Below are 18,984 nucleotides of genomic sequence, written 5' to 3'. Positions count from 1 at the left end.
AAGTCTCCCTCTGTCACCAAGGCCGGAGTGCAGTGGTATAATCAATCTCAGCTCACTGGAGCCTTGAACTATCGGACTCAAGCAATTCTCTTGTTGGGACCACAGGCACACACTGGCATTCTTGGCTAATTTTTAAAATTTTGTTAGAGATGTTAACATTTTGCTATGTTGCTCAGGCTAAATATTATACATTTATTTGTTTATTTTCTATTTCCTTCACAAAAATGTACACTACATAAGGATGCTCAATAAGCAGTTTTTGAGTGAATAAATAAGTGAACGAGGGACAATAATGTCCACTCGTTATACTTGGATAAAACTTTACTGCAAACATGGCGGGACGCTGGCATGCAAATTCAATCAGGAATTCACATCCTCATTCTTTTAATATGTTGTTTACCTCTTCCGTGGTTTTGTAACCATCCTAGTAAATGGGTAATTACAGACTGAGATATAGGCTCTGAAGGAGGCCAGATAGACCAAGGCCTCCCCCAGAGAGAGCAATCCTTGAGCTGGTAACTGAATGGCGGTAGTCTAGATGTAACCCATTACTCTGTACTATATATCACATCTACTGACTGGGTGAGGTGCAGAAGAAGAACACTGCAGAGAAAACAGAATACACACCAGAGTTCCTCCATGTTACGGCACACATTTTCAGATCTTCACCTTTCTGACTTTGGAATGAGCCTTAGAATTGATAGCCATCCTATGATCACTTTTGGTCAGGTGGCAGCCATAACATATCGTCATTGTTTGCACTCGCGAGAACTCTACTCCTGTTGGTTGGACAACTAACCAACTCTTCAGTTGTGGTTGGACAACTGAAGAGCCATTTGAAGAAGGCTCATCAGTCTTGATACTTCTCTGAAAAACTCCCATGGACATCTTCTTGTTAGACCAAGAAAGTAGCAACATCAAAAATTTGAGAATGCCTGTCCAGGGCTCGGGAAAGAAAAATCAAGAAGGCTAGAGAGGATGTGGGAACTGAAGACACTGAGTCATCAACACTCTTGAGGGCTCAGAGAAAGAAAGCTCAGAAGATGTGAAATAACACAGACACTGATGCCTCAGAACTGAAAGTGATTCGGAAGTGCCAGACTCTCAACGTGATGAGATTTTAGAAATACCATAATCAATGGATCCAGCATATATTTTCATTTTTTATGTAGGCACAAGAGCAATAAATAATTCAGTCCTATATCTAAAGAAGGCTACAAGAACTCTTTTGAGAAGCATAAAACAACAATTCTAAGCATTAATCATTAAGAAAGCATAGTGTCATAATTTCATTGGCAGAAATTTTTATTTCTTAAAGTTACATAAACTTTAAGAAATAAAAATCTTAGAATCAGTCAAATCTTGGCATTGGATGAAATACGGCAAGATTGGTTTGAAGACCTGAGGGTTGGGTTGGACAGTACCAGGGGATGTGAGCAAGCGGGTGGTGAGGAGCACCCACGTTGGTGGGAGGAGGCTGATCAGTGGAGCACCCACTTGGTGGGAGGAGGCTGATCAGTGGAGCACCCACTTGGTGGGAGGAGGCTGATCAGTGGAGCACCCACTTGGTGGGAGGAGGCTGATCAGTGGAGCACCCACTTGGTGGGAGGATGCTGATCAGTGGAGCACCCACGTTGGTGGGGGGAGGCTGATCAGTGGAGCACCCATGTTGGTGGGAGGAGACTGATCAGTGGCTGGACATGGTATGCCCTGAGAAGGGATAGCTTCTTCAAGATGGAACAAATGGGCTATTTTCTGCAATACGAATGCATTGTCATCTTAATAGCCCTCAGTATAGTTTAAGAATTACTTTGCTACTGACATTGAGAAAAAACACATGGCAGATAGACACAATACTCATTCTCCACATCACCCCAAATAAATACAAGAATGCCGAAGGCACCCCTAGGGATATGTAGGGAAGAGAAAAGGCAAGGCTGACTTAACAGCTAAGGGCCAGGGAGAGGAGGTCAGATGTCTTTGGAAATACTGTTTCGCTTTCCAGGTCATTCAGTATTTGCAAGCAGTAAATGAAATTGTCCAAATTTGTTTTCTCATGAAAATGTCAGCTTAAGAGCTTAAAGTGAGTTATTCTTTTCTTATGGTCTGAAAAAAGAAGCCCGTTTGATTTTGTTGCCCTCAAGACAAAAGAGGCTTTTTGTTCTTGTTCTGTGTTTCCAGTTTCCTGGTACTTTTCAGCTTTGCTTACACAGAGCAATGATGTAAATTTTCAGGTGGAAGAAACTAGACGCTGACATGTTTGTTTGGTTTAAGCCAGAGCCGTCATCACCAACCTGCTAGGCCTAGAGGGATGGGGTTCTTGGTTTCCCCTTTGTCTGTTCCGCAGGTGAGATCTGTGACCCACAAATGACTTTTTCTCTGCAAGACATGTTAATAGGATGGAGCATAAAAGGGATATGGCTACATAATTCTTGTTAATAAATGTCCTGTTTAGTTACCTCATGTTAATTAATCTCTAAGCTAAGACAGTTGTCAGATTTTGTTTGGGTTCAAGTCTGAAAATAACGTGTAGCTTTTAAAAAATGCTTAGTTTTTCTTTTCCTCTTTCTTCCTCTCCTTCTCCTCCTTCTCTTCTCTTCTTTTTTCTTCTTCCTCCATTTTCTCCTTCTCCTTTCCTTTCTCTTCCACTTCTTTCCCTCTTCCCCTTCCTCCTCCTCTTCCTCCCCTATCCTTAATGTTTCTTTTTCAAAGAATAGAGCAGAAACCAATATGTAGTTGTCTGGCTCCTGAAGGAATCAGCAGCTGTCATAGCTGAAAAGGATGTCAGAGTGCACAGAAGCTGGTGGTTTTCAAGCTGCTCTGAGGAGTTGAAGGGTTTTAATACCCAATCTATGGGATGAAACTGGAAGGCCTGAAGGGCGGGGCTTCCACCCCTCCTCTGATTCAGCCACAGTGTCTTGATTTTCTTTTTGATTCTACGTATGTGATTCCTGTCTCAGGTTTTGCAAGGAGAAGAAGATTTGAGTCTTGGAAAGGTCTGAAAGCTGCTGGTGCAAATCAAACCTCTCACTTACAGATGAGGAAGCTTATGTCCAAAGTGATTTGCCTAGGGTCACAAAGCTTCTTGGTAAGTGAGTTGGAGTTAGGAGTCCTTTACTTTTCCCTGTTGTCTGGGGCTGAGTAGAGAGAGATATTATTCTGAGAAGCGGAGGTAAAATTGAACATAGGAGAGTGTAGTGTGTTTCCATCTCTCTGGGATGCCAAGTAAGACAAGTCTCTTGAAACACCTCTTGAGTGACAGAAGATGGCATCTCCCTGATGGTCAAAAAGAACAACAAGTCTTGTGTGAAACGCTTCTTGGCCTTTTGGCCAAGATGAAGTGCAATGCATGTGTGACCTCTGGTCCCCTGGTGTCTCTGATGATTAGATGAAGACAGGTAAGTTCTGCTGTAATGTCTTCAGAGTTTGTGCTGTGGAGCTGTCACCATTTTCCAGTTTCACAGCCAATACAATTTTCTTCTCTACCTTTTGGTTTCTTTGTTATTATTTTTGGTTGTTTCCTGGGAGAGATTTATAGAAATGTGCACAAGTCTACCATATTTTTCAGTAAGATTTAGAATTAGGTCATACATCAGTCTACTGACCAAGGAAAAGTTTTAAGGTAAATAATTAGACATAAACAAAAACATTACACATATTTATTTTTTTAATAATAATAATTATTATTGAGATGGAGTCTCGCTCTGTTGCCTTGGCTGGAGTGGAGTGGCGTGATCTCGGCTCACTGTAACCTCCACCTCCCAGGTTCAAACGATTCTCCTGCCTCAGCCTGACTACAGGTGCCTGCCACCACGCCCAGCTAATTTTTGTATTTTTAGTAGAGATAGGTTTCGTTATGTTGACCAGGCTGGGCTCGAACCTCTCACCTCAGGTGATTAGCCCACCTCAACCTTCCAAAGTGCTGGGATTACAGGCATGAGCCACTGTGCCCGGCCAACGTATTTATTTATTTTTTTTAAAGCAATGCCTTTGCTATTTTATTAAAACAGTGAAGATTTTTTTTGAGAAGTTATACAGCACTGTAGAAGGAGAGTGGAAAATGACCTCTTCTCCTTGCTGGTTGTATGACACTGGGAAAGTCACTTACCCTCTCGGTGCCTTGAATTTCCTCATCTGTAAAATGCTATTTCCTCATAGGGTGGCTATGAGGATTAAATGTATTAATACATAAAGCTGTTATAACAGTGCCCAGCTTGGGATTCACTGTGCTTTGTTAATCTGAGTATTGGTATCTCTCTACGATTCAGGGAAATTCTTGACCTGTATTGCTTAAAATGTTGTTTCTACCCATCGACTGCTATAGACTGAATGTTTAGTCAAAATTAATATATTGGAACCTAATCTCCAGTGTGATGGTATTTGGAGAAGAGGCCTTTGGGAGGTGATTAGGTCACGAAGGCAGTAACCTCATGAATGAGATTAGTGCCCTTATAGAGGAGACCCAGAGGCTAGGCATGGTGGCTCACACCTGTAATCCCGGCACTTTGGGAGGCAGAGGTGGGTGGATCACCTGAGGTCAGGAGTTAGAGACCAGCCTGGCCAACATGGTGAAACTCCGTCTCTACTAAAAATACAAAAAATTAGCCTTGCATGGTGGCATTTGCCTGTAGTCCTAGCAACTTGGCTGGTTGAGACAGGAGAATCTCTTGAGCCTGGGAGGTGGAGGTTGCAATGAGCTGAGATCAGGCCACCGTACTCCAGCCTGGGTGACAGAGTGAGTCTCCGTCTCAAAAAACAAACAACAACAACAACAAGAGACCCCAGAGAACTCCCTTGCCTCTTCCATCATGTGAAAACACGGCAAAAGGACGGTCATCTATAAACCAAGTAGTAGGCCCTCCCCAAGAGCCAAATCTACCAACCAGCACCTTGATCTTGGACTTTCCAGCATCCAGAATGGTAAGAAATAAATTTTGATTGTTGATAAGCCACCTAGTCTGTGACATTTTTGTTATAACAGCCTATCGGACCTCCTTAGGACTCAGAGCATCTCCTTCATCTTTCTATTTCTTTGTCTCAGGAGGAACTTCTGAATTATTTTCTTGTTTTTAGCCTTTAAGCTATTACTATTCTGATGCACTCTGTCCAGTATGTTTAGAAATCTATTTGTGATGGAGACAACTTGCTGCACACAGTAGTCCATTATCTCCTTCTTTGGAATTAATGGTATTGTAGTTGGACACCTGAAGACTCAGCTAGGTGACATTTCTCAGACACCTTTGCAATTGGATGTGGTCACGTGACTAACACTTAACTAGAATATAAATGGAAGTCATGTGGACCATATTTTTTTTTTTTTTTTTGAGACAGAGTCTTGCTCTGTCGCCAGGCTGGAGTGCAGTGGCGTGATCTTGTCTCACTGCAACCTCCGCCTCCCTGGTTCCAGCAATTCTACTGCCTCAGCCTCTCGAGTAGCTGAAATTACAGGCAAGTGCCATCATGCCCAGCTGATTTTTGTAGCTTTAGTAGAGACGGGGTTTTACCATGTTGGCCAGGATGGTCTTGACCTCCTGACCTTGTGATCCATTGGCCTCAGCCTCCCAAAGTGCTGGAATTACAGGCGTGAGCCACCGCGCTGGCCCTGTGGGCTATGTTAACAGAGAGAGCGCATCTCTTCTATAGCTCTTCTCTTTACTGCGAGCTAGAATAATGCTATCCTAAAGTGGTCTATCGAGCGCAGCAAGTCCTTAAACTGTCACTGGTTGGCAATGGGATAAGTTGGAAAATTGAAAGAAAAGCACTCAGAGACATGGCAGCAGTTTAACATGGTCACAATACCCAAACACGTAGTCGTTTTTCTGGAAATTCATTGATTGCATTTTTAAAAAGTAATGGTTCAAAAGGATTGAAAAATAAGAACTATCTTATCACCTGTGCCTGTGACCAGCTGAGATTAATGTCCTAGGGGATAGCTGAGAAACAAGAGGAAGGCAGTTGCATCCCTCAATGACCATCCAGAACAGAGCTGTTTGCCTGCTGCGCTGTTCACCTCGGACTCTACCTGAGAGGGAATTATCGTCTTCTTTAACCTGTTGAATGATTGTTAGGCCTCTCTCTGTGGCAGTCAAACCTTATCTCATCACACATGCGTCCCATTTGAAATCCCAATTCTTATTTTATTTCTATAAATTGTATTTGATTCTTTTAAATATCTCTTAATCTTTAAAAATAGATTCTCACTCCTTGATTATATTTGCAAGCCTCTGCTGTTTTTTAATCTTTCAACAGTTGTTAAAACAAAGTCTTGTTTAAGCACCAAGATAGATATGAACTTTCAAACAGAGGTGCCAAATCTCCACGTGCAGATGTTCATCAGGAATTTCTGAGGAACTTGCTGTGCAATGCTGGGACTCTCTCAACTACTTGGAGAATAGAAAAAGATTAAGAGCATGGACAAGAAAAGATGTCCAAGGGATAGCTGAGAAACAAGAAGGAAGGAACTTGCATATTGAGATATGGATATTGAGATTTCCCTTCTCTCTTCGCCCCAAAGGCGATCCTGCACCAAAGTTGATGGCAGGCAAAATCAGAGCCTGCCCCGAGGCGGCCAATGTCTGCGTAGACCTTGACTAACTTAAAAACTAATTGAAAATATTTTTTGTTTTCTTTCTCTTTCCTTTAATTGACACAGGTTAAAAATTATAAAAGTAGAGTGTATTACCACAAACTGGGTGCCGTAAAACAACAAAAAATTCTTGCCTCACAGTTCTAGGGGGCAGAAGTCTAAATTCAGAACATTAGCAAGGCCATGCTCCTTCTGAAGCCTCTACCATCCTTCCTTACCACTTCCGGCTCCTCGTAGCCCCAGGCAGTCCTTGGCTTGTGACAGCAGAGCAATTTTTGCCTCTGTCTTCTCGTGGCTGTCTTTCCTCTGTGTCTATGGCATTCTCTTCCCTGTGTATGTCTGTGTCCAAATGTCACTATTGTTTTTTTTTTTTTGAGACGGAGTCTCTCGCTGTTACCCAGGCTGGAGTGCAATGGCACAATCTCGGCTCGCTACAACCCCCGCCTCCTGGGTTCAAGCAATTCTCCTTCCTCAGCCTCCCGAGTAGCTTGGATTACAGGCATGCACCACCATGCCCGACTAATTTTTTGTATTTTTAGTAAATACAGGGTTTCACCATGTTGGCCAGGCTTGTCTCGAACTCCTGACCTCAAGTGATCTGTCCACCTCGGCCTCCCAAAGTACTGGGATTACAGGCGTGCGCCACTGCGTCTGGCCCAAATATCACTTCCTATAAGCACACCAGTTGTGTTAGACTAAGGGCACACCCTACTCCAGTATGATCGCGTCTTAACTAATTGCATCTGCAACAACCTCATTTCCAAATAAGGTCACTTTTTTGAGGTGCTGGGGGTTAAGACTTCAACATACATATTTTGGGAACACAATTCAACTCATAGCATAGGGAGAGAAAGTAAAGGGCTTGGGGGGTAACAAAAAGCTAAGAAGTCCATCTTCTGACATCCGTCTTCCTAAAACCCCTGTTTCTGCTCTACTCAGCTGGTCTGTGTCCTTGCTTCCTCAATAAACTTTTGGTATAAACTTCCTGCTTTAAAGACTCTTGACCTTCTGAACTTCTACCTAATTCTCCGTCCCTGAAGACTGCCCTCCACCCTCACCCCCACTTTATGCCTTGGTCGTCGTGATGGATCCTGCTCACCATCCCTCTTGGGCCCCTGCTCCCCCCCGCCCTGCCTTACCTAGGTCTGCTGTGCACACAAGGTCACAGCCCTGACCTTCTTGCACTCCCCAACAGGATACATGTCTCGCCTCTTTGGCTTCTTGCCCAGCACACATTGAGCTTCACATGTCCAGAAGTCTTGCCTTAGAGTCTCCTTCCTCACTGACCTCGCTGATCCCACCATCTGCTGGAAGCCAAGCTCTGGCCACCTGCTCGAGGACTGTGTCTGTGTCTCAGTGCTGGGAATCTCAGGGTAAACTGCTAGGGTGAGAAAGCTCTCACGCTGGCCCTTGAAATTTCCTGTGTTTTTCCTTTAGGACTAGTATGGCAATTACATCCATTTGTCAGAATGCAGGGACCAGTGCTTGTAAAGGAGGAAAATAAAATGGTTGGAGAAACATTTAATGTTAGAAAATCTTCGTGTGGTGTGTATAAAATTAAATTGAGGTTGAGAGTTTTCAAACTTCTTCCCCTGATTAATCCTTTGTGTTTCTACAAATACACTAGTAAAATACAAGCCCAGTATGTTGGAAAAACAATAAGTGAAAACTTTGACTGAGGTTGACCCAGGAGCACTGAATAGCTTACTTGAGATGGTAGTTTCCTGAGAAGATACCTCCCAGAAGAATGTTAGGGTGGTGAGAGCTTTGAGTTGGGCATTAGGGAACTGAAGCAAGTCTTATCACCATTCTGCATATCGGTTTCCTCACCTGCAATAGCACAGGGTAAGTGATCCTACAAGTTCTTTCTTTTTTTTTTTTTTTTTTAAGACAGAGTTTTGCTCTTGTTGTCCAGGCTAGAGTGCAGTGGCGCGATCTTGGCTCGCTGCAACCTCTGCCTCCTGGGTTCAAGTGATTCTCCTGCCTCAGCCTCTCAAGTAGCTGGGATTACAGGTATGCACCACCATGCCCGGCTAATGTTTTTATTTTTAGTAGAGACGGGGTTTCACCATGTTGATCAGACTGGATGGTCTTGAACTCTTGACCTTGGGTGATTCACCTGCCTCGGCCTCCCAAAGTGCTGGGATGTGAGCCACTGAGCCCAGCCGAGCCTATAAAGTTCTTTCAGCCTTTCCATTCCAATTATTTAAAAAAATATCAAAATCTTTTAAAGTGCATGAAACACATTAAACCTACTAAATATTTATATCCCAATTCAATACATTTATATGCTTTTGTGGCCAGAAAATAATAAAGTGATCTTTTATTTCTGTAACAATACTCACTCTACCCAAATCTAGGATATAAATACATCTCCAAATTATTTACAAAAAATTTAAAAACTGTATGAACTTGGAAAATGTATACTCTCAATTAAACTTTCTAAAATTCAGTGTTTCATGTTTTTCCCCCAAACACGTTAGCCAGTCTAAATTTTTTTTTTGTCTGAACACATTGTCCAGACACATCTTGATCCATCCCTTTCATGAAAGACTGCAGCCAAAAGTTTCTTCCTCCTTGAAAAGCAATTCTCTAAATCAAGACCAACTATTTAATAATTCAAAGGCAAAGAAGCATTTTGGATGATGCAAAAAGCCATTTAGACATAGGACCCTGCTTCTCATTTGCCCTAATGTAGCGGTGGTTTAAGGTTTGGGAAAAGTTCTTTGGAGATTATGTACAAATACAGCTGCAGATGGGTACGGCCATTCAAGGGAGAGTTTTACAACCATATGTTCAGGAGATCACAGACGCCTCTCATAAAATTCTCTCAGTTCTTCGTTTTTAAAAAAGTTACGTTATTTAAAGTATAATATATGTGTACACAGACTAATAATTTGACCAGAAATGTGTGCAGCCAGTTTGGAACTCGGGAGTGCAGTGGTGACTTGGAAACAGATTTGGGGTTGGCCGGTAGCTGTGGACATTCACTGGTGGCACATTTGGTAACCATTACCTTTCTGCTTCCTTCCCCTTTGGGGGAAGTGTCTACCTGCATTTCGTGGCTGCCTAGCGTTTCGTTTGGAGTTCCAGGGCAAGACTTGCTTGGAGTAAGCATATCTAGGAAATCCCATCTCATTGGCATTAGCCAAACAGGCTGCTATGGTCTAGATGTTCGTGTCCTCCCAAAATTCATGTTGAAATCCTACCCTGTAAGGTGATAGTATTAACAGGGGACACTGTTGGGAGGTGATTAAATCATAAGGGTAGAGCCCTCATGAATGGGATTAGAGCCTTTATTAAAGAGGTCTGAGAGAGACCCCAATGGCCCTCTTCCCATGTAGATTGGCCTTCACCAGACACCGCATTTTCTGGTGTATTGATTTTGGACTCTCCAGGCTCCGGACTGACAGCAATAGATTTCTGTGGCTTAGAAGCTACCCACCCTATGGTATTTTGTCATAGCAACACCAACGGACTAAGACACAGCCCATAGCTTTCCTCTGGCCACAGGGATTGGCTCAGAGTTTCTTGGTAGCATGAAGAGGCTAGGTGTGGTGGCTCACGCTTGTAATCCCAGAACTTTGGGAGGTGGAGGCAGGTGGATCATGAGGTTGGGAGTTCGAGACCAACCTGACCAACATGGTGAAACTCCGTCTGTACTAAAAATACAAAAATTAGCTGGGCATGGTGGCATGCACCTGTAATCCCAGCTGTTCAGGAGGCTAAGGCAGGAGAATTGCTTGAACCCAGGAGGCAGAGGTTGCAGTGAGCTGAGATCGCGCCACTGCACTCCAGCCTGGGCCACAGAGCGAGACTCCATCTCAAAAAACGGAAATCAGGATTTCTGTGGGAAATGGTTCTCTTTCTGTAGATAGAAATGAAGCATAAAGCCTTAGTTTCTGCTGCTGTTAGACACTTTACCATCACGAGGAAGGCAAAGCTGATATGAGTCAAGATGAAAACCTGAGCTCATTGCAGAGAACTCTTGTGGTGACAGTGGGGAAGAGCGGAAGTAGGGAGGAGACAGTGAACACAAGCAAATCAGTAAACGGGGTGAGCCTGCAACAAAATTAAATGGGGTCATATGATGTGTGGTGAAGAGAGGATGCCAGCCTGCCTTTGATAGGCTGGGTAGGGAAACGTGGATGCCTGGGGACTGGGCGAGGGGGATTTCACACGAATGAGGGCCTCTGCCATGTGTCTTTGCAACAGACGTGCAGTATGTCCATGTCAATTCCTCGGGACTCCATGGAGCTGACCCTCTCGTGTCCTTCCTGGCCTCTGGTGCCTCCGATCCCGTGTAATGTCTTGCTTGCTTCAGTGCATCCAAGTTTTGGTTTTTGCAGTTTCGCAAAAAGGTGTATGAACAAAAGGAAATGAACACGTCTGTATGTCACCCTTCGTCCGTGTCTGCTGAAAGAGAGGGAGACAGATGTTACCTTGAAGCTTCCCTCCTGGCAGACTTGCCGAGGAATGCACTCTGGACTGGAAGAATGTCCACAGCTGTGTGGAGGGTGGTGTTCTGATGGCCGGGCCCCAAATGATGCTGTTGGCCCATGTGGAAGATTTGATCTTTGCAGGGAGGTCAAGGAAACCTAGAAAAAATGATGGAAGGTAGGAAGGCGAGAATGGTAGGAGGAATGTGAAAAGAATTGGGAGTATTTCTCCGTGAGCAGAGGCATCTGAAAGCAGACAACTTTTACACAGCAGCTCGATTTTGAGGAAGCCCTTTTCTCTTTCTGGGCCTCAGTTTGCTCATCTGGGAAAGGAAGGAGATTAACAATATGATCCATACAGTTGCTTTTGGCCCTGAATGCTGTGATTCTAGGAATAATATTTACATATATGAAAGATTTTTATGCAGCAGCAAGGGTCTGTATTCCAACTCCATTGTAACAAAAGAGGAAAATATGAGATCTGAGGTAGAGCTTCTTGACTTTGAGAATTGTTTTTCTCTAGGAGAAAACAACGGAAGTTTTAAAATGCCAGTTTCTTGGAAATTTATAAGGAAATAGTACACTGCTATTTTTTTCTGCAATGAAATTATCTAAAGAATCCACCCCCTAAAAATGTGAATTTGAATTTGCATGGAAGTTAATATATTAAAATGTAAATGCCAGGTTCTAAGTTCTTAAAAAAATTTCTTGCATGCCAGCAGGGGAGGTGTGAGCTGACTTCCTTTAACAAGTGAGCTGTGCATTTTTAGCTATATGAATCCCTCTTAAAGAGGAGATGCTTTCTAAATTGAGCAAGTGGGATTTATAATCCCAAGATGGACACAGAGCAAAATTTGGGAGCATTAGGTTTATAAAAAATATCATTAAAACAATGCTCTAAGTTTAAAAAATGTGGAAGGCAGAGTAATGCATCCTTCATCTCCCCAAATAACCGAGCGCTCATCCCAGGAGTTTGCAACTATGTTAATTTACAGGGCTAAAGAGAGTTTGCAGCTGTGCTTAAAGTAAGGCTTTCCAGATGAAATTAACCTGGGTTGCCCAGCTTAATCATAGGAGCTCTGAAAAGATGGAAGGGGAAGGCAGGAGGGTCAGAGAAGGAATGTGTCGACAGAAACTGAACCTGGAGTGATGTGATTGCTGGAAGCGGCATCAGCTAAGAAATTAACCAGTCTGCTAGAACCCGGAAAAGACAACAAAACAAATTATCCCTCAGAGCTCCGGCAGGCAGCGTGGTCCCACTGACACCTTGATTTTGGCCCAGTGAACCTGTTTCAGACTTCTGAATTCCAGCACTGTAAGGTAATAAATGTTTGTTTTTGAGACTTAGTCTTGCTCTGTCACCCAGGCTGGAGTACAGTAGCTCTATCTTGGCTCACTGCAACTTCTGCTTCCTGGGTTCAAGTGATTCTCCTGCCTTAGCTTTCCGAGTAGCTGGGACTACAGGCGCGTGCCACCATGCTGGGCTAGTTTTTTTGCATTTTTAGTAGAGACCGGGTTTCACCATGTCGGCCAGGCTGGTCCCAATCTCAGGCAGCCTTGGCCTCCCAAAGTGTTAGGATTACAGGCGTGAGCCACTGTGCCTGGCCTAGCTTTTCTATTTATGGTAGAGAAGGGGTTTCACTATATTGGTCAGGCTGGTCTTGAACTCCTGACCTTGTGATTCACCCGCCTCAGCCTCCCAAAGTGTTGAGATTACAGGCGTGAGCCACCACGCCTGGCCAAATGTTTGTTATTTTAAGCACTACAATTGTGGTAATTTGTTACAGCAGATAGGGAATTAATACAAAGGGAGAAGGCAAAATGAATTGATGCAGGAAAAAAACACTTAAGGAGCAGGAGAGTCAAGATGAACAGGAAACAGGAGACGCAGAACTGGGCTCTGGAGGGGCAGGGGTATTGCCGGGGGGCTGTGGACCTGGACTGTTGATCTCCTGGAGGCAGGTGGAATGTGTGGGGCAAGAGAGATGAGAGGAAGAAGGTGATGAGCTGTGAGGACAGTCTGAACAATGTTCCCTTCCTAGTTGTCCCAGCGATATGGCTTCAATGACTGGAAGAACACCAGGGTTCTTAGCTTCGCGTCGATTTTGATAAAACCACACAAACACATGTGGCTTTAAGGAGCGAAGAGTTTAGTAGGCAAGAAAGAAGGGAGGAAGATGGAAACAGCTCCCCTGTACAGAGACAGAGGGACGGTGGATTTGAACAAAGAGAAAACCCTGTGTGCAGTGGAAAAGTGGCTGCTTATATGCTGATGCTGGCAGAGGTGATGCCTGGTTGGCAGAGGGCCCAGGGGATTGGTTTGACCAGGTGTGTCATTTACGTAATCCGAGAAAAATCTGGCCCTCCCAGTTTAGCCCTTTAATATGCAAATCCAGGGCACCAAGATGTTCTGAACACATGGTGTTATCTGGAGGTGGCCATGACACTTGGTATACCTAGTGACAAGGAAAAGACAGCAAGGACCGTCACATTGAGTGAACCCAGTTTCTAATAACTGTCATTTGCATATTAAAGGTTGCCTGCCTGGCCCTTCAAGCCACCTTTTCTGTTAGAAAAGAGACGGTTCGTGGGTTGTTTTTTATTACAGGAAAATTTCCACCAAGAACATTTACCCTTACTCTCTGCCTAAAAATTATTTCTTAATAACTCCTGTATCACCAGCCTATATTACCCTCAGAGCAGAGCCTGAGGTAAAGGTTTCTGCGTGAGTGGTTTGTCTGAGAATGAGAGAAATAGTGAGAGAAAGAGGGCTGAAGCAAGGAAGGAAAGCTGTTGCCAGCATGCAGAATTGAGATGGTCCTTGCTGCAGGCGGCTGGTTCTTGATGATGGCAGGTGTGCAGCCAGGCCTGGCGATAGGGGCTCTTGCTGTTGTTCCAGACACAGCCTCCCTGTGCTCTGCCATGCCGTAGATTCATTTCTATTAATCAGTTGCTCCTTCAATATGCAACTCACATTTGGTGACAATTTTTTTTTTTTTTTTTTTTTGGCTGAGCACAGCGGACTTTATTGATGGTACACGACAAGGTGGGGCTCCCTAGGCCCCTCCCTCTTCAAGGGGTCTGCATGGAAACTGTGAGGAGGGGCAATTCAGTGTAGTGGGGGACTCAGTGTGGCAGGCACTCCCCAGCAGTGAGGGTCTCTCTTCCTGTCGTGCTCTTGCTGGGGCTGGTGGTCCAGGGGTCTTACTCCTTGGAGGCCATGTGGGACATGAGGTCCACCACCCTGTTGCTGTAGCCAAATTCATTGTCATACCAGGAAATGAGCTTGATGAAGTGGTCGTTGAGGGCAATGCCAGCCCCAGCATCGAAGGTGGAAGAATGGGTGTCACTGCTGAAGTCAGAGGACACCACCTGGTGCTCAGTGTAGCCCAGGATGCCCTTGAGGGGGCCCTCGGATGCCTGCTTCACCACCTTCTTGATGTCATCATATTTGGCAGGTTTTTCCAGATGGCAGGTCAGGTCTACCACAGACATGTTGGCAGTGGGGACACAGAAGGCCATGCCAGTGAGCTTCCCATTCAGCTCAGGGATGACCTTGCCCACAGCCTTGGCAGTGCCAGTAAAGGCAGGGATGATGTTCTGGAGAACCCCACGGCCATCATGCCACAGTTTCCTGGAGGGGCCATCCACGGTCTTCTGGGTGGCAGTGATGGCGTGGATGGTGGTCATGAGGCCTTCCACGATACCAAAGTTGTCATGGATGACCTTGGTCAGGGCGCTAAGCAGTTGGTGGTGCAGCAGGCATTGCTGACGATCTGGAGGCTGTTGTCATACTTCTCATGGTTCACGCCCATCATGAACATGGGGGCATCAGCAGAGGGGGCAGATATGGTGAACCTTTGGCTCCCCCCTGCAAGTAAGCCCCAGCCTTCTCCATGGTGGTGAAGATGCCAGTGGACTCCACCACGTACTCAGCGCCAGCATTGCCCCACTTGATTTTGGAGGGATCTCGCTTCTGGAAGATGGTGATGGGATTTCCATTGATGACAAGCTTCCCGTTCTCAGCCTTGACAGTGCCATGGAATTTGCCATGGGTGGAATCATACTGGAACATGTAGACCATGTAGTTGAGGTCAATGAAGGGATCATTGATGGCGACAATATCCACTTTACCAGAGTTGAAATCAGCCCTGCTGACCAGGCGCTCGATAGGACCAAATCCGTTGACTCCGACCTTCACCTTCCCCATGGTGTCTCAGGGATGTGGCTGGCAATGGGAGACAAGATGTGGCTGTCTGTTGAACGGGAGGAGCAGAGACTCTTTTTTTTTTTTTTTTTTTCTTAGATGGAGTCTTACTGTGTCTCCCAGGCTGGACTGCAGTGGCCCGATCTCAGCTCGCTGCAACCTTTGCGTCCCAGGTTTAAGCAATTCTCTGCCTCAGCCTCCCGAGTAGCTGGGACTACAGGTGTGCACCACCACACTCGGCTAATTTTTGTATTATCAGTAGAGATGGGGTTTCACCATCTTGGCCAGGCTGGTTTTGAACTCCTGACCTTGTGATCCACCTGCCTCAGCCTCCCAAAGTGCTGGGATTACAGGCATGAACCACCGCGCCCAGCTGACAATTATTTTCGTTAAATAATCAGATGAACAACCTCTCTGAGTATCTGAATAAAAAACAAAGGCCATTTTGGAGGAAGTCTGACTTGAATGGGTCATGGTGCACAAGGAAATGAGAAAGCAGGAGAAAATAATTCAGAGGAAAAAGAGGGATTCACATAGGAGACAGGTGAATCCCCCCACATATATTTTTCTACTGTTTGTTTTCTCTTTTTCTTTTTTTTTTTTCCTTTGAGACAAAGTCTCACTCTTGTCACCCAGGCTGGAGTGTAGAGGCGTGGTCTCGGCTCACTGCAACCTCTGCCTCCCAGGTTCAAGGGATTCTCCTGCCTCAGCCTCCCTAGTAGCTGGGATTACAGGTGTCCACCACCATGCCTGGCTAATTTTTGTATTTTTAGTGGAGACGGGGTTTCACCATGTTGGCCAGGCTGGTCTCGAACTCCTGACCTCAAGTAATCCACCCATCTCGGCCTCCCAAAGTGCTGGGATTACAGGTGTGAGCCACTACACCTGGCCTAATGTTTGTTTTTTCTTAGGCACTTTGGTGCTGCTCTACACATCGCAACCCATTTACTGTGATTTGTGGTGCACATTATCTGGACAGGTTGAGGGAGTGGGCTGCAACTGTGACTTCTGTACTTAATTCAGAGAATTTGTTCTGGGTAGCGTCTTTCAGGAATCTCATTCTGCCTTAGTGACCTCTCCTCATTTTTTGAACATGTGCCCATGAGCATAGAAAAGTCCCCAAATGGGGGTGGGCACTTCCAACTACCCAGCAAGAAGCATCTTTTTCAGATCCCCCATGTCCTTCTTGGATTACTAGGGTTAGGACCCAGCATCGGTCAGCAGGGAAAGTGGTAATATCACATACTTAGTAATATATTAGTTAGCCACTTTGGCAGGAAGAAACAAATCCATATTATTCCCCATTCCTATGAAATCAGCCATCCACATAAGCACCCACAATGATAGGGATGAGACATGGTAATGAGTGGTAGTATCACATGCTCAGTAATATCTTTAAACTGACTAATTAGAGAGAAAGGGGGAAGGGAGACCAGTGCTCTGAGACTAAAGGGGATGCAGGCCCGATGTGGTCTTGTCCCATCCGTAGATAATGATGTCCAGGATGGGTCCTACATCCAGGAACAGGCCTCACTAGGGGGAGTTTTGGTCCCCTTCTTTTTTTTTTTTTAGACAGAATTTTGCTTTTGTTGCCCAGATGGCAGTGTAATGGCATGATCTCGGCTCACTGCAACCTCTGCCTCTCAGGTTCAAGCATTTCTCCTGCCTCAGCCTCCCAAGTAGCCAGGATTACAGGCATGTGCCACAACGCCTGGCTAATTTTGTATTTTTTTTAGTAGAGACGTGGTTTCTCCATGTTGGTCAGGCTGGTCTCAAACTCCCAACCTCAGGTGATCCACCTGCCTCCGCCTCCCAAAGTGCTGGGATTATATGGTCCCCTTCTTAAAGCCTCATGATGGGGAGTCAGAACTCTTGGAAAGTAGCTCCTCCCACAGGCTCTATTGAGTCAAAAGTTTTAGGCTCAAGCCTCGGATATTTCATGGCTCCCTGATTTTGTGTCCTATTGTGGAGACATGCCACAGGTTCACTTGCTTTGTATTTCCCTCTCCCTGGACACTGGGGAAGACTGTACTTCCGGCCTTCCTAGCAGGTGGGTTGGGAGCATGTGACCAATTCTGGCCTATGGGCGAAGTGGGAGACGTGTCACTTCTGGGCTGAAACAGGGCTGAATGGGAATGAGGTCTCCAGGCTTTCCCGTCTCATGCAAACACTCCCACCAACCCCTTCTGGATGTGTAGCATAAGGAGGAAGTCAATCCTCACTGAATTTTGAGACTCACTTGTTATCACAGAGTAACCTTGCTGATCCTGACTAATAGCAAGTATAGCTCCTATGATAGTTTGGACATTCGGAAAATTTTTTTTCGCATTGAAATTTCCCACATTTTCTTTTCTTTCCTTCTTAATGCACTTAAGTGCTTATTCTATGTCAAGATGATAATGGGAGGAGACAAATAATTCCTGAAAGGAAAGAGAAAGTGCAAAATGGGTGATGTTTTATTGGAGTTGTTTCATGCTTGGTACCCTGTGGGGGTATAACTCAGATAGTGGAGTAAATGGAAAGTGACACAGATTTGGGTCAGATAGAGCCAGAGGGAGTGACATCTGGGGCAGGGCATATTAATGCTGCCAAGATGGCATTTCTGGTCACAGCGGCCTGCTTTCCTTTTAATAGTTCCTACGTTCTTACTCTATATAAAACAGTCTGTGTTTAAGTGTGAGCACGGAGCCACAGGTCATATTTGGCCAGGATTGGAGAGCAGGGGAGGAAGAATTCATTGGCAGATGTGGACACAGCACACATTTGGATCTTGGCATGCATTTTCAAGCAGTCGCATGAAGGAAACCCAATCTTCCCTACATGGCATCTCATTTTTGCCTTCCACCTGCATTTGTGCTCGGAGGTCTGCTTGCAAGTCCAAATGGACTGTTTCCTTTCTGTCCCTGCTGATGCCTGTGCTAGTTGTGATTTGCCGTGATGTCTGTTGCTATCTTTCCTTTAATTCAATTCCATCCCTGGGCCTGGCCTTCTAGGATGGCTCTCCGTGCTCCCAACAGTTCTCTCCCCCATAGCTCCTTGGCCATTCACCTGTTTTATTGTCATGGTTTGATGGTGAAAGTTGCTCTTTGCTTTCCAAAATGACAGCCAGCCGATGTGTTTGTCTCATTCCTAACATTGTGGGTGCTTATGTGGATGGCTGATTTCATAGGAATGAGGAGGAATATGGATTTGTTTCTTCCTGCCAAAGTGGGTAGAAATATACCACAGTCCTTCCCCCAAAGAGGTAGATATTCCAGCTAGTTCTCTATCTGCCTCAGAGCAAGGATTCTCAGAGCTGGCTACAAAGTCAAACCGCTGCAGGGCTTCAATAATACTAACATCAGCTCCATCTTAGTATAAAGAGATTCATTTTGTTTTCATTATTGAAGTTAGGTATTGGTGTTCATTTAATCATTCGCTAATCAACAATCAACAGTGACTGATGAATGATTATGAAGTGATGTCATATGCTATGGACTGTCCTAGGGCCTGGGGATATGGGGGTAAGAAAGACAAACTGGCTTATCCATTCCAGTGGAGGCTACATTCTAGTTGAGGAGTGAGGACACACAATACGTAAGCCACACAATAAGTAACCAGAGTAATTTCAGACGGTGACATGTGCTGTAGATGAAGGTAGGGAGTGTAATGGAGGGAGTCCAAGGGAGGTGTGTTGCTAACTTAGTATGGATGCTTCTGGAAGGTTCACCGAGAAGGTGACAAATGCCAGACAATGAGGCTGGTATTTGAAG

The 18,984-nt window shown here is 44.9% G+C and overlaps 1 pseudogene across 1 annotated transcript; it reads right to left on the bottom strand.

The window, feature by feature from the left end:
* Nucleotides 1-14,011: 14,011 nt before the first annotated feature.
* LOC116553101 lies at nt 14,012-15,308 on the bottom strand (annotated as a pseudogene). The gene has a single exon (XR_004269636.1). The product of XR_004269636.1 is annotated as a glyceraldehyde-3-phosphate dehydrogenase pseudogene (transcript).
* Between the last annotated feature and the right edge of the window lie 3,676 nt (nt 15,309-18,984).

Source organism: Sapajus apella, unplaced genomic scaffold (genome assembly GCF_009761245.1).
Source record: "Sapajus apella isolate SASKATOON/1434 unplaced genomic scaffold, GSC_monkey_1.0 scaffold12, whole genome shotgun sequence".
NCBI lineage: Eukaryota > Metazoa > Chordata > Mammalia > Primates > Cebidae > Sapajus > Sapajus apella.
The sequence above is the reverse complement of the archived record's forward strand: the minus strand, read 5'-3'. Positions and strand labels throughout refer to the sequence as shown.